The sequence below is a fragment of the Musca autumnalis genome, unplaced genomic scaffold (genome assembly GCF_047663935.1).
Source record: "Musca autumnalis isolate F117 unplaced genomic scaffold, ASM4766393v1 scaffold_3, whole genome shotgun sequence".
In the NCBI taxonomy this organism is placed as follows: domain Eukaryota; kingdom Metazoa; phylum Arthropoda; class Insecta; order Diptera; family Muscidae; genus Musca; species Musca autumnalis.
In genome coordinates, this window is record NW_027411866.1 from 260,419,671 (window position 1) to 260,434,498 (window position 14,828).

Consider the following 14,828-nt stretch of genomic DNA (forward strand, 5'->3'; position numbering starts at 1 on the left):
TTATTACAATCATATACGTAGTAGAATCAGTATTTGGCTTGCCGTACATGGTGTTGTATACTTAATCACATATTTAAAAGATGAAATAACTCATTCGTTATATGTACTACTGACGAGAGTAAAAAAGAGGGGAATTTCAGAACCAGTATATTACAATATTTTTAATTTTAACCATTTTATGATAATGTCGACAATAGAGAACTTTTATAGTTAAGATTTACTTAGTGAGGTCTAATTAATACCGAACATTAAAAACGAAACTATATTAAAAGTATTCTAGGTGATTTAATGCCAAAATAGGTAAGGGACGCTCCAATCGTATTGATATAAACAAGTCAATATGGATGGCACCAGTTCAAGCCTCAAGATACCGCATTTTTCATAATGCTCGCCCTCATCTAAACCACAACAATCGATCCGAGCAGATAAATCGTCTAAGATCACATAACTATTAAGCAAAAATACCAATCCTATTGAACGTAGGTGCCAAAAGGAATAATCGTTCCTATGACATACCAATATCCTGCAAACATGAGTCGTTTGTTGGGGAGAGTACAAATAGTTACTTTCCCGGTAAAAAAACGACATTCAGTAAAAAAGAGTTTTAAAGGAATCAGTTTTACAGAATAAAATCCGAACATACTACCTAAAAGTGTAACATGAAACTGAAGGTTTTGATGTAATCCCACTAAATCTTTTAACAGATAATGATCATGCACTAGGGTTATTGAAAAATAACTCTTTCCATACTTTGAAAGGTCCATAATTGCACCGCTGTAATAGGGATCACTAAAACTGTGTGCGGTAAAAACAAATCAAAAAGTATACATATATTAGCCAGCTTTAGTGACAGATTTGTGTACTCAAAAACAAAAACGAAAGAAAACAAACTAAAACCTCGGAGAATGTGTCAAAGAGCTAAACTTTTATGGAGGAGGTTCCTGAAGGAATGATCTGCCATAAAAGTGGATCTAATTTAGGGTGTCATTTCTTTCAATGCTAATCGTGATAACCAGCCAATTTAGTTGGTCGCCGTATGTTTTAAAGCTTTTTCGTCAGTAAGTAAGGGCCGCGAAAAATTTCATTGTAATTAGAATCACCAGGATTACCTTCGTTAAACACTTTAAAACCAGCCTTGATTTAAGTTATTACATATTAGAATATGTACCAAAATTGGACCACTGCACGATGGGGCCAATGACAGGTTTTCGAGGCAACAAATCACTGGGGCAAGCTAGACATTCCAAATTTTGTACAGATGTTTATAATGGGCTTAGAAACTAATATGCCAAATTTGGTTCATATCGGTTCATATATACATATAGCTGCCGTATATATGTTCGCCCGATTTCAAGCAATTGATGGACCAAACACGCAAATTCTGCCCAATTTTTATGCGATTTGGAAAATACCACGGAATTAGGACTACAAATAAGTTTGCCAAGTTATATTGAAATCGGTTCAGATTTTGATATTGCTCCCATATATATTTTCGCCCGATTTTAGGTATTTGGTGCACCAATCCCGCTATGTATGTCCAATCTTGATGAAATTTGAAATGTGTGACGGATTTTGGTCTAGAAACATTTTTGGCAAATCATATTGAAATCGGTTCAGAATTGGATATAGCTCACATATATATGTTCGCCCGATTTCAGGAAAATGATTGACCAAGCATGCAAATTCCATCAAATTACAATAAAATTTGGAAAATGTTACGGAATTCGGACTATAAATAAGTTTGTCAAGTTATATTGAATTCGGTTCAGATATAGAAATAGCTCCCCTATATACATATGTTCAAATTTCATGGTTTTGTCTGTGCTTTGTTATAAGTTAATAAAAAAAGGTTCCAAATTTAGTAAAAATCGGCTAAGATTCCACTACAAAACCAAAGTTTGCGATATCTTTGAAATTATATATTATTATTATTATATACGTCTATTACATTTTTCCGAAATCCAATTGGTAACATTAATAGGTTTCCGATTATTCGCCAACCAAAACATAAAAATGTCCATATTTTTAAGTATTACGACATCTGAAATCAGATTTTTATGAAAAGGCGCAGATAGGCGCAGCTAATTTGTTCACAAAATGATAGTACACATTAATACCTTTCACTACATATATATAATATCCTAGATCTACCTAGATCTTAAAAGTTATACTCCAGAGAACACATGGATAACAAAGCAAAATACTCCAAAAAAGACATAACATCTTAACTCAAAAATACATTTACCACACATAACATTTTTATTATTTGTTAACATTATCTTATTTTACATACCCATTGAAGAGCTTTCCATGTTTAAAAAATATAAAAATGTTGAAATGTTCTTTTTGGCGCCTAAAATACATTCACTACTTATTTATAATGAATGTCGGAAAATGATGCATAAGAAAATATGTCACCATTGCCAGATCAGTATGTCGCTATGTGATGTTACCAGATTGATTTATATTTTTATTTTTAGTGATTCAGAGTGTTGGCAATCGAAATCCATTATTATTTTTTTCAAATTGTTCACTTCAAAAATTGACTTTTTGCCTCGAAAACCTGCTATTGGCCCCATCGTGCACTGTCAGTAACTCCTTTAAATAGCCATTTAAGTTGGTCACTGTAGGATTTGTTAGAGCCTTTGCCCAATTATATTAGGGAGCGCGGACTTGACCATGAAAAGCTTTGAACAAGTCCACAAGGTAAAATTTTCAAAACGATCCACGGACAGCTTTTCAGCTGCAGTTTTGTGAGGAAGATACGTGTTGCCGATATATACCTTCTTTGAACTTGGTGTACGTTTGGGAGAAATTTGACGATATGCAAAACTCTGGCCAAATCGGTTACTCAATTCGTTATCGTTTTCATCTGTCATCTGTAACTATCTCAGGAAATATTGACGCCGAAATGGAAACATCTTGCAAAAAAGTTAAAAATAATCCGAAATCTAGTATTAAACTGAAATTTCGATATATATTTTCAAATTTTGTCTGGGAGGTAACCGAAGGAGTGGGCCAACATAATCTATATTCCAGCCTGATCTACAACTGGTAGGTATATTACGATTATCAAAATATGGACCAAATTGAATATTTATTACCTTCGACAGAGTGATGGACGGACATGGCTAATCTGCCAATTGATGAAAACTGCCTTGGTCTAACATATTTGAAATCTAAAACCTTATATTTATAAAGTTAGTGGATGAAAGATACTAAGGAACGGTCCTGACAGGCTTTACCATGGCAAAGTCCTGGATTTATCTTGGTCCCTCTCTCATCACAAGTGGACACTGACCACCCCGTGGTGTCACCTGGGGAGCTGCCTTTAACACCCGTAGGTAGTAAGCTAACATGCGCCGCGCGTTCACCCATAAGAACGTTAAAAACTTGGGTTTGGGCGTCGGGCTAGCATGAGTTTGGTTGCGGTTTTGTAGTTGGTCAGAGGTTAAAACATCTGGTCTCCAACTTCACCCTAGTGAATGAAAGACTAGCTACAATTCGATTAAAAGTAAAATTCTTCAACATCAGCTTTATCTGCGCTCATGCTCCAACCGAAGACAAGGACGGACAGGCCAAAGATATATTCTACGAGCGCTTAGAAGAAACATATGACCGTTGTCCTGCCCATGACATTAAAATTGTTCTAGGCGATTTTAATGCCAAAATTGGAAAGGAGAATATCTTTGGACCAACAGTCAGGAAATTCAGTCTACATAGTGAAACATCAGACAATGGAATGAGCCTGATAGACTTCGGCAGACAGCGGCAAAAAACATGGTAGTTAGCAGTACCAGATTTAAGCATCTCGATATTCATAAGGGCACTTGGCTGTCTCCAGACCAAATAATAATAAATCAAATTGATCACGTTGTGATAGATGGAAGACAGTCATCGAGCGTGTTGGAGTACGATCGTTCCGAGGAGCAAACATAGATTCGGACCATTACCTCTTTGCAGCAAAGGTACGTACGCGTCTAAACGTTGCAAATAAAGCACGGACAGACACAACACGAAAGTTGGACATCGCTTAGCTGCAAACACAACAGATAGCCACAGCATATTCCACTCAACTGACCCAATTGCTTAATGAAAGCGCTTCTCGTCACGATAACATATCAGCACAATGGCAAAATATTGCCCACTCCATGCAAACAGCCGCAAAATCAGTACTTGGATACAAGAGACCTCCACCAAAGAATCCATGGTATGACCAGGAGTGCCGTGCTGCTACCGAAGAGAGGAGAAACGTCTTTTCCGCAGGAAAAAGAGAGAGATGGAAAAGAGGGAGTGTGAACAAATAGAGATGTACAGGAGACAGGACGAAGTCCGAAAATTCTACCAAAGAGTGAAGCATCAAACTGATGGCTTTGGTACAGGCATATCCTCCTGTAGAGACCAACAAGGTAATTTGGTAACTAATACAGATAGTGTGCTCAGGATATGGAAAGAACATTTTTCCAAACTTTTGGTATACGATAGCAGTGAAGACGACGAAGATACCACAGATCCAATCCCAGAAGATGGTATTGTGTATACCACCCAGCCAAGATGAGGTAAGGACAGCAATAAACCGGCTGAAGAATAATAAGGCGGCAGGAGCAGATGGCCTACCAGCCGAGCTGTTCAAAACCGGAGGCGACACGCTGATAAGGTGTATGCATCAGCTAGTTAGCACCATCTGGCAGGAAGAACGAGTACCCAACGATTGGAACGTGAGCATCCTATGTCCAGTCCACAAGAAGGGTGATAAGACTGTGTGCTCCAATTACAGGGGCATAAGTCTGCTCCCTATTGCATATAAGATAGTATCAGGCATATTGTGTGAGAGACTAAAGCCTATGGTCAATGAAATTATTGGACCCTATCAGTGCGGCTTTAGACCTGGTAAATCCACCATTGACCAGATATTTACCTTGAGACAAATCCTGGAAAAGACCCAAGAAATGCAGATCGACACCTTCCATCTTTTCCTCGATTATAAAGCAGCAATCGACAGCCCTATACTTTCAAAGGTGTTCCAAGCCATGTCTGATTTTGGTATTTCTGCAAAGCTCATTCGATGTCCGACGGACATGCTTCACGGTGGTACCGAATTACTCTTAATTCATGTCAAGCTAACAGCACACTTGTTCTAGTTCAATGATTATTGTTTATTCGTCTAACATTTTCGTCACCCTTTGTCTCCCAGCATTCTAATGAACAAAATTAATATTTTCACTTTATGGTCATAGTTGTTTATTTTGGTATATTTTTCCTTTTTTGCACCTTTTCTAATGTTATTAATAATACTCTTTAATGTGAAAAAAAAACTAAAGTTTTTGGTAAACATACCTTTGGGCATATCTAAAAACGTGTTGACAAAACTTCCTGGACATTGTTGGCGAAATCTAATCCTCCATCCCTTAAGGTACAAAAACTTGCAGCATTCTCCATCAACCTCAATCATGGCTAAGACCCAGATGAGAGAGACCGACGGGACAACATAAAACGGAAAAAATTTAAATGTAATAAAACCATCACACAGCAAGATTTGCTTATCTAGGCGAGGTCAATTGTAGCCAGCAATAGCAAAAAGTGTCACAACCCAGTAGCGACAATGTCCAACTGACACAGAATAACAAAGTAAACAATTTACTTAGGTTGTTTTTCTATTTACCATGACCAAAATACACAATGACAGTCGGAAAAAACGTATTTATTTTTCTTTCTTTTTCCTGTCACCAGTGGCAATTAAAGGTCACATGGAATTTAACGTTAAAGTTGAAAGTATGTGCTGTGTGTGCGGGCGAAAGAAGCCATCTATATTATATGTGCTGAGATAACAGCAAAGTTATTTTAATCCAATTATTTATATATTTTACAAAAAAAAATATGTAGAATTTAAATCACAACTACGCAGGATGGATTTTCAATGTTCTATAAGTATTTCGAAATTAATGACTCCCAAAATTTCGAGGTGTATTCCTTCAGATACTCCTCCGCAAAAGTTCGACTTTTTTGGTGATGAAGATCATGGTATCATGGACACATATGTCTTCTTTGAAGCAACATGTCCAACAAATCTTTGAACAATATGGGGAAGACTTCCCTTCGCCAACATACGGCTTACGTCCCTGGTTATACCCTCAGCATTTATGCTAACGAGGGTATATACACTTTCATACGGGCACAATGTGCCTCATCGAAATAATGGTTTTAAACTCCAAGTATGTTTGGACGAAATGTGTTTCAGACAATTTGGAGTCGATTGAACAATGTCCGTCCGTCTGTCTGTCTGGCTGGCTGGAGCGCACGATAACTCTCGAACGGATGAACCGATTCGTTTCAAATTTTGGCTTTCGTAATATTTTGTTGAAACTGAGTTTAAGTTCGAAGATGGGTTAAATCGGTCCACTCCTTCCGGTATCTCCCCACAAAATTTCTAAAATCTTTGGAAAATTTGTGCGCACGATAACTCTTGAAGGAAGTAGCCGACTTGATCCATACTTTGCACATCGTAAAATTTCAACCAGACCTAGACCAGACCAATATGGACTCAATCGGTCCACTTCTTCGGATACCTCCCACACAAAATTTCGGAAAGGTTCACATTAGGACCTGCTCTCGAATTGCTTTGATTTTTGTTGCAGCAACTTGTATTCACTGCCCCACATACGACGGTAAAAGTTTCATCACGGCAAGTCCATACTTCCTGACAAAATAGCCTGAAAGTTGCCAAAAGCCCCTATGACACTGTGCGTAGTGGTTGGCGCGCAAAATAACTCTCGAACGGATCTGCCGATTCGGTCCAAAATTTGGCCTTCGTAATATTTTGTCCAAACGTATTTTAAATTCGAAGATAAGCCATATCGGTCCACTCCTTCAGGTACCTCCCCCACAAAAGTTCGAAAATGTTCGGAGAAATTGTGCGCACGATAACTCTTGAAGGGAGTGACCGCTGTAATCCATACTTCGCACGTCCTAATATAATATTTGTCTACTCCTTCTGGTACCTCTCACACAAAATTTCGGATAAGTTCACTTTAAGACCTGATCTCGAATCATTTTGAATTTTGTTGAAGCGATTTGCAATCGCTACCGCCATTACGACGGTAAAACTTTTTCAGGGGCAAGTCCATATTTCTTGGGAAAACAGCCCGAAAGGTGTGAAAAACCCCAATGTCACCAAATGTGGCGGTCGGAGAGCACGATAACTCTCGAACTGTTCAACCAATTTGGTTCAACATTTGGTCTTCGTCATATTATATCCAAACTTAGCTTCATGGGGCAATACCGTCCAAAAATTCCGGTACTTCTCCTTCTTAAAAATGTCACTAAAATGCTAGGACGATATCACTTGAATGGGGCAACCAATTTGGTCCAAACTTTGGATCTTCCAATATTTTGTCAAAATTTAGTTTAACTTCTAAAATGGCCCATATTGGTCCACCCCAAAGATACCTCCCCCTCAAAAGTTAAACACTTGTGTCTTAGTGCAGTTAATTCCTTTTCCACATTTTTGTCGGCAAGTTCAAATGTCCAAAAAGGGCCAGAAAATTCTGAAGAGACCTTAAATACATTCGATCTGTCCGTAGGTGAAAGTTTCACTTCACATTAGCTGAGGATATGTATCTGTCGGCAAAGCCGACTGACACTTTTTTACTTGTTTCATTTAATTTGTATTTAAATTACACTTGGATCCACGTAGATCTGAAATCTTTGGGCACCATTGTGAAGTGGTAAATGAGAGATTTCTGTACCAAATTTTTGAAAAAAAACTTTAGGCTTGGGACTAGATTAAGGTAAATTTAATATTGTCCTAAACGTTTTAAATTTTTGTATTTACATATGTATGTATGTACGAACATAGAATGTAAATCAATGAAAATGAATTTGAAATACAATGAAAACGAAATAATTTACTAAGATTTTTTAAATCCTCCTTCAAGTTTCAACATCTTTGTCTTAACCGTAAAAAAATCCAATATGTGTTCACAAAAAAAGACAGCAAAAGATTTGCAACCCATTTCCAATTATTTCAAAATGAAAACAAACAAAAATGAAACGAAACAAAATTGACAGCTACAAAGGGTAAACATAGTTTTCATTTGCCTTCATTTTAATAAAATTGAGATGTAAAGCTCACAGGAAACTATCAAAGGAGCAAAAAACGAAAAAAAAAACAAAACTTCAATGACTGAAGACGATTACGTTTTTGCATTTGGTTCAATACTCAGCCGACATGGATGATGTATTAATACTTTCTTTCATTCATTCTTTCCCACTCTGGCAGTTTGTTGTTTTTTGTTCTGCCATTGTTTATTGATGTTGCTGTTGTTTTGCATTTGAAATCTTAACAGATAAAACAGCTTAATTTGATTTCATTCTTCATATTGTGTTTTATGGTCGAAACTTTGGGTTGTTACTGTGTGAGCAACTATGGTTTCAGTGTATACACATATTTAGAGTTTTGTTTCTTCACTTTTTCCTGCCGGATTTTGTTATTGTCTCTCAGGCCTTTTGCCACAACATCCTTTTTTGGTTTGCAACACACGCACACATACACAGGCAATGAATTAGGTTTGATTTCTTGGAAATATTTTATTGTCTTGTTGCGCTGTTAGTTGTATTCATTTTTTTGTTTTTCTTTTTTTATCGTTTCTTGTTTTCTCGGGTAGACACTGTATCATCTTTGAGTTGTTTTTGGACCTTTGTGTTACAAAGGCATGGTTTTTGGGGTGTTTGTGTCATGTATTTCTTGGGTAATTCCCTGTTGTCGGCCCATAAAAATCGTCGTCAAAGGAAAAATAAAACAAAAATTTAAGTGCAAATTACAAACAATGCCTAAAACACTTAAAATGCCAAAGATTTCTGACCTCTCATCTCAGTTAATGTACAGGCCAACCATAATAAAGGCAATATTAGAAGACTACACCACACTGGGGCCAGGCTACTAGGCCCAGGTCAAACATATAAACAATAAAAATTAAAATTGTGTTAATAAAATTGCCAAAAAAAAAACAAATTGGTTGGAATGTCACTTCATAATAATAATGGATACAACAAAAAGGTCCAATAAGGAGAAACAACATTTTCTTCTTTATCATTTTGCTTTCTGCCTGGATTCTCATTGTAATGGTGTCATTTTACGCGTAAAAAAATAATATTATATGTCCGCCCAACAACACCACTAATTAAGTTTAAAATTTAATAGAATGATATCCGGCCACAGTAAATTTGCGCACTGACAAACAGCAGAGATACTTATTATATTTTTATATATAGGTGGATGGAAATTGGAATGTTTTAAGTTTTGCTTTGTGTATGAATCATAAAATCAGCAAAGAAACATGTTAAAGGAAGATGTTAAACGTCATTAAAATACCAATACTGTCGAACTTCTCTATAATAAAAGTCTCTGTAAAGAAAACTTCTCTTTAACCATTTAAAAATTTTGTTCTTACAAAATATGGTATCTTTAAAACGATTCTCTGTATGAGATAGTATTTCTTTGACCCCACTAGCTGCACTATAAATAAGTTCGCCTTTATGTGGATACATTTACCAAGAACTAATAAACATTTATTTTTTAAAGAAGTAAAATTAATAATTGCTAAACATTTAATAGAACTAAAAATATTTCCAATAATATTCACACATAATTGTTTGTGGCATCCATTTAGAGTGTCATTTAATATGTTTGCCCATATGTGTGTGCATGTGTGTGGGCGGTTAGCATTTAGTTTCTCAAATATTTACATTGCCAAAAATCCATGCATAAATTTCATTTTAAATAAACAATTGAATAGAGCCATTCTAATATTGACCCACAATGTTTTTTGGTAGCAGACAAAAAAGGGAAGAAAACTTCATTTATTTATAGATTCATAAAGAGACACGTTTACATTTATGTATACAGTTGTGGGTGTATGAAATGAATTGTCCAATGGCTGGTGGAGTGAACTGAATTGACATTTGTGTAAATGAACAAAAACGCACGTTCTTCTAAATCCTTTCATTGTGTGTATGTGTATTTCTTTAGTAGGCACACTAAAAATAAACGTGTATTCAGGCTTCAACTATGTATTTTTACAGGCTACTATATCTCCGAAAAACATACACAAATATAACGATGCACACATATTTGAAATCTATAGACAATTTGCATTCACACACAGGGTATGTAATAGTTTCCAGACATCATCATTGGTTATGTGCAATTTCGATAAAAAAATATATATACGAGTATATGTATGTACGATCATTGCAATCAATAAGGATCAAATTCAATCTAACTCACACAACATTGAAGCCTTACTGCAAGTGTTTGTCTAAAATTTAATTTAGTCTATATTTTGGTATTTTCTATGAAATTTCTAAATAACACTGCATACGGCAAGGGACGACAGATATCTAGTTGTTGTTATATGAAATAAAAATTATTTATTGACCAAATAAATGCAAATCCAATTTGTTAGTACAGATTTTAGTATGTGGAATGTCATACATTTTAGTTATGAGTAGTTACATATTTGAAAATGCCTCGATAAATAAATACAATTTTATTAAAAAATAACAGGTTTTAAATAAATGAAACCAAAATATATTTATATTAAGTATTAATTTTCATAGAATTATCAAATTTATAATATGTAATAAGTTTTGAGATGACTTTCTTTAAATAACACTGTGCAACAAAATGGACCTCAAAGTCTGGGGGGTGGAAAATTCCTTTTGGGGATGAAGGCTCTTGTTGAGTATATACAGAACCCAGAAGGACAGATCCGCCGTGAGTCGAACTTTTGAGATATGGCGTGATGAATATTTTGCTTGAGACCCTACTAGCCCTCAGATATTAGTGTTATATCTTTGTCCGCTGTTGTTTTAGCTTATTTTTGAGATCACATTTCTTCAGCCAAATCAAATGAGGATTATTTTCGTAGAGCATTTTGACCTTCTATCTCTCTTCCTTCAATGTTCTTTTCGTCCTTTATTTAAAGAGCCGCCATAAAAGTACCAGAAGATGACGTTTTTCAGCTTCGAAATGTTCTGCAAAAATGTCGCTCAGAAAATTTTAGGTACGGCTCTCATTGACAACTAATCGATTTTGTTGTGTTTTCATAGTAATTTTTTACATTTACCCCTGTTTGCTCAGAAAAAACTGTGTTTTGTGTTTTTGAATGTTCTGTAACGAATATACAAAAAACAAAATATAGTCTTTTTCTGAACAAAAATAGGATAAATGCACAAAACGACCACAAAAACGCGACAAAATCGATTTGCTGTCAATGAGAGCCGTACCTAAAATTTTCTGGCCGACATTTTTGCAGAGCATTTCGAAGCTGAAAAACGTCATCTTGTGGTACTTTTCTAGCGGCTCTTTAAATAAAGGACGAAAAGGACATTGAAGAAAGCGAGATAGAAGGTCAAAATGCTCTACGAAAATAATCCTCATTTGATTTGGCTGAAGAAATGTGATCTCAAAAATAAGCTTAAATAACAGCGGACAAAGATATAACGCTAATATCTGAGGGCTTATAGGGTCTCCAGCAAAATATTCATCACGCCATATCTCAAAAGTTCGACTCACGGCGGATCTGTCCTTCTGGGTTCTGTATATACTCAACAAGAGCTTTCATCCCCAAAAGGAATTTCCACCCCCAAAATTTCGGTTCACAGTGTAATTTGTAGGTTCTTAAGAACAGTTTTTGAAAACAGCCTTCATAATTTTATTAATTCCGATATCTACGATATTGTCTGCAGACGGTTTCTAATTGACAGGCAGACAAAAATTGCTGTCTACGCCAATTCTGCCAAATTGGTTTTTCGAAGAAAATTTCTCACTTCTAATATTCAAACATAGACAAAATCTTTCACGATCATTAAATTGCAGTTTCCAAGATTAGTTGTACATCTGTGTCTACTGGACGTTAGAGACATTGACTTGAGTTGATTTAGCCATGTCCGTCCGTCTGGCTGGAGCGCACGATAACTCTCGAAAGGATCAACCGATTCGGTCCAAAATTTATATTTCGTAATATTTTGTCCAAACTTAGTTTAAGTTCGAAGATGGTTTATACCGGTTAACTCCTTCCGGTACCTCCCCCACAAAATTTCGAAAATGTTTGGAAAATTTGTGCGCACGATAACTCTTGAAGGGAGTAACCATTCATCGTGAAACTTCTACCTGACTTAGATGAGGTTCCAATAAAGACTCAATCTGCCCAATCCTTCGGGTACCTCCCACAAAAAATTTCGGAAAAGTTCAGTTTAGGACCTTTGATTTTTGTTGTAGCAACTTGTATTCACTGCCCCCATACGACGGTACAAGTTTCATCAGGGGCAAGTCAATACTTCCTGAGAAAATGGCCTGAAAGGTGCAAAAAACCCTATGACACCGTGTGTAGTGGTTGGATCGCAATGTAACTCTCGAACGGATCTACCGATTCGGTCCAAAATGTGGCCTTCCTAATATTTTGTGGAAACTTAGTTTAAGTTCGAAGATAGGCCATATCGGTTCATTCCTTCAGGTTTCTCCCCCACAAAAGTTAAAAAATGTTCGGAAAATTTGTACGCACGATAACTATTGGTGGGAGTGACCGATTTGGTCCACGCTTTACACATCCTAATATATCTACCAGATATAGATCAGGTTCAAATAAGGAATAGATTTGTCCACTCCTTCGGGTACCTCCCACCCAAAATTTTCACTTTAAGACCTGCTATCGAATCACTTTGATTTATGTTGAAGCAACTTGCATTCGCTGTCTCAATTACGACAGCAAAATTTTTTTCTTGGGCAAGTTCATACTTCTTGACAAAACAGTCCGAAAGGTGAAAAACCCCTATGGCACCATATGTAGTGGCTCGAACCGAATACTGCGTTCGTCCACACTTTGGATATCTTAATATTTTTCGAATATTAGATGAAATTCTTCTAGGTCCACTCCTTCTGGTACCTCCCCCACACAAGTTTGAAAATATTCGCAATATCTCACAAACGGAGCAACCAATTTGGTCCAAACTTTGTATATCGAAATATTTTGTCCAAACATTTCAATTTCAATTCAATTCAATGATTCTTTATTTGATTTTTAATATCATTATAAAATATTGTTTATAAATAAATAAATCTTATGTTAAATAAAGAATATTTACAGCATGGTTTTATGAACCGTCTGCTGGATAGTTGAGTGTTTATTTGACAATATATAACAAGTGTTGTGTTAATAATTGAATTCTTCAATTAAGCTTTTTCTAAATTTCCATGATTCTTTCAAAAATTTATATAACTGAAGCCAGCAAAATTCTTCACCACCATTTAATATACTAATAATTTCAAGGTTTGACAATAAGGGCTTTTGTAAATGCCTTACACGCATATTTTTTAAAACTGGGCAACGTCCGATAAAGTGTTCTACTGTTTCTGCTTCCCCAGTATTGCATAAGGAGCATCGTTGTTCCTCATCAGTTCGCCATGTATTACAGTTTAGCCGTAGTAAGCCACCTCTAGCCTTCATTATTAATGAGATTTGCTCTTGGCTGTACTTATCATTACAATAAAGAGGTCCAACATTAAAGTTCAGATATTTATATATTCGACTTTCACTAGCTTCTGCTTTTTCAGTATGTTCAATTATATTTTTGGATTTCAACTCCGTCAACAATTTCTGCACTGCATCCATCCAATAAATCTTATTTGTCATTATATTAGCGTGATCAATGTCATTTTCTAACAGTTTTTGCTTGAAATCCTTAAACCAGGATATGTTTTTGGTGGCCAATTTCCTTCCGAGTATGTGAGGTAATCTGTGACTCTTTAAATCAAATAAGACTTTCGACAAATATTGTAGGTGCAGAGAGTACGTATATATGTACCCAGGTTCGTATCCTGTTTCAAGTGAGATCAAGTAATTGGGCGTAGACTCCGGTAGACTCAATATCTTCTTGATAAAGAAACGATACATCTTTTCCACTTCGCCAAAGTAGGCATTACCACAGATTTGCGCCCCGTGACTAAAAATTGATCGACATACAGCCAAGAACATCTTCCATTTTGCCTTGACATTCACCGAGGGTTTTGAAATAAAATGTTTCCAGGTGGATAGCAGAGACAGTTTTGTTGCTTCCTCTTTTTTCTGTATGTGTTTAGTAAAGGCGAATTTCGGTGTTAGCAGTATTCCCAAATATTTGTATTCATTAACTATTCGAATTTGTTCGTTTTTGTATAACACTGCTCGCTTGATGATAGTTTGCCTCCTTTCTTAAACACCATTATCTCGGACTTTGTCTGATTTACTTCCATTCCCCATAACGTACAATACGATTCTAATCTGTTGATCATTTGCTGCATTATTGATGCATTATCGGCCAGAATGACTATGTCGTCCGCGTACTAATGTACTAATGTTTGTGTCGTCTATATAAATTCCTCCTTTCAGATACTCATGCAGATCGTTGAGGTAAATAGCAAACAGAATTGGGGATAGCAAGCATCCTTGTTTTACTCCAGAACGTGTTTCAAAATAATCTGATAAATCTTGACCTGACCAAACTGCAGACTTTGTATTTTCGTAAATTTTTTGAATAAAATTAACGACTTTTGTAGACATCCCAATCTCATACAATTTATATATTAACATATCTCTTGGCACTCTATCAAAAGCAGCCTTGAAGTCTACGAAAAAAGCGTAAACCTTCTTACCCTCGTTTATTTTTAACTTAGTTATCGCTGCCAGGTTAAATATGTTGTCCACCGTCGAATAACCTTTTCTAAAACCAGCTTGAAACTCGTTTAAAATGTTCTTTCTCTCCACCCATTCAGTTATTCTCTGGTTTATCAT

General features: G+C 36.0%; 1 protein-coding gene across 24 annotated transcripts in view; it reads left to right on the plus strand.

Annotated features, from left to right (window-relative positions):
- The window catches only part of mmd (disintegrin and metalloproteinase domain-containing protein mind-meld), a 670,172-nt gene that overhangs the window by 501,428 nt on the left and 153,916 nt on the right, over window positions 1-14,828 (plus strand). The window lies entirely within an intron of this gene.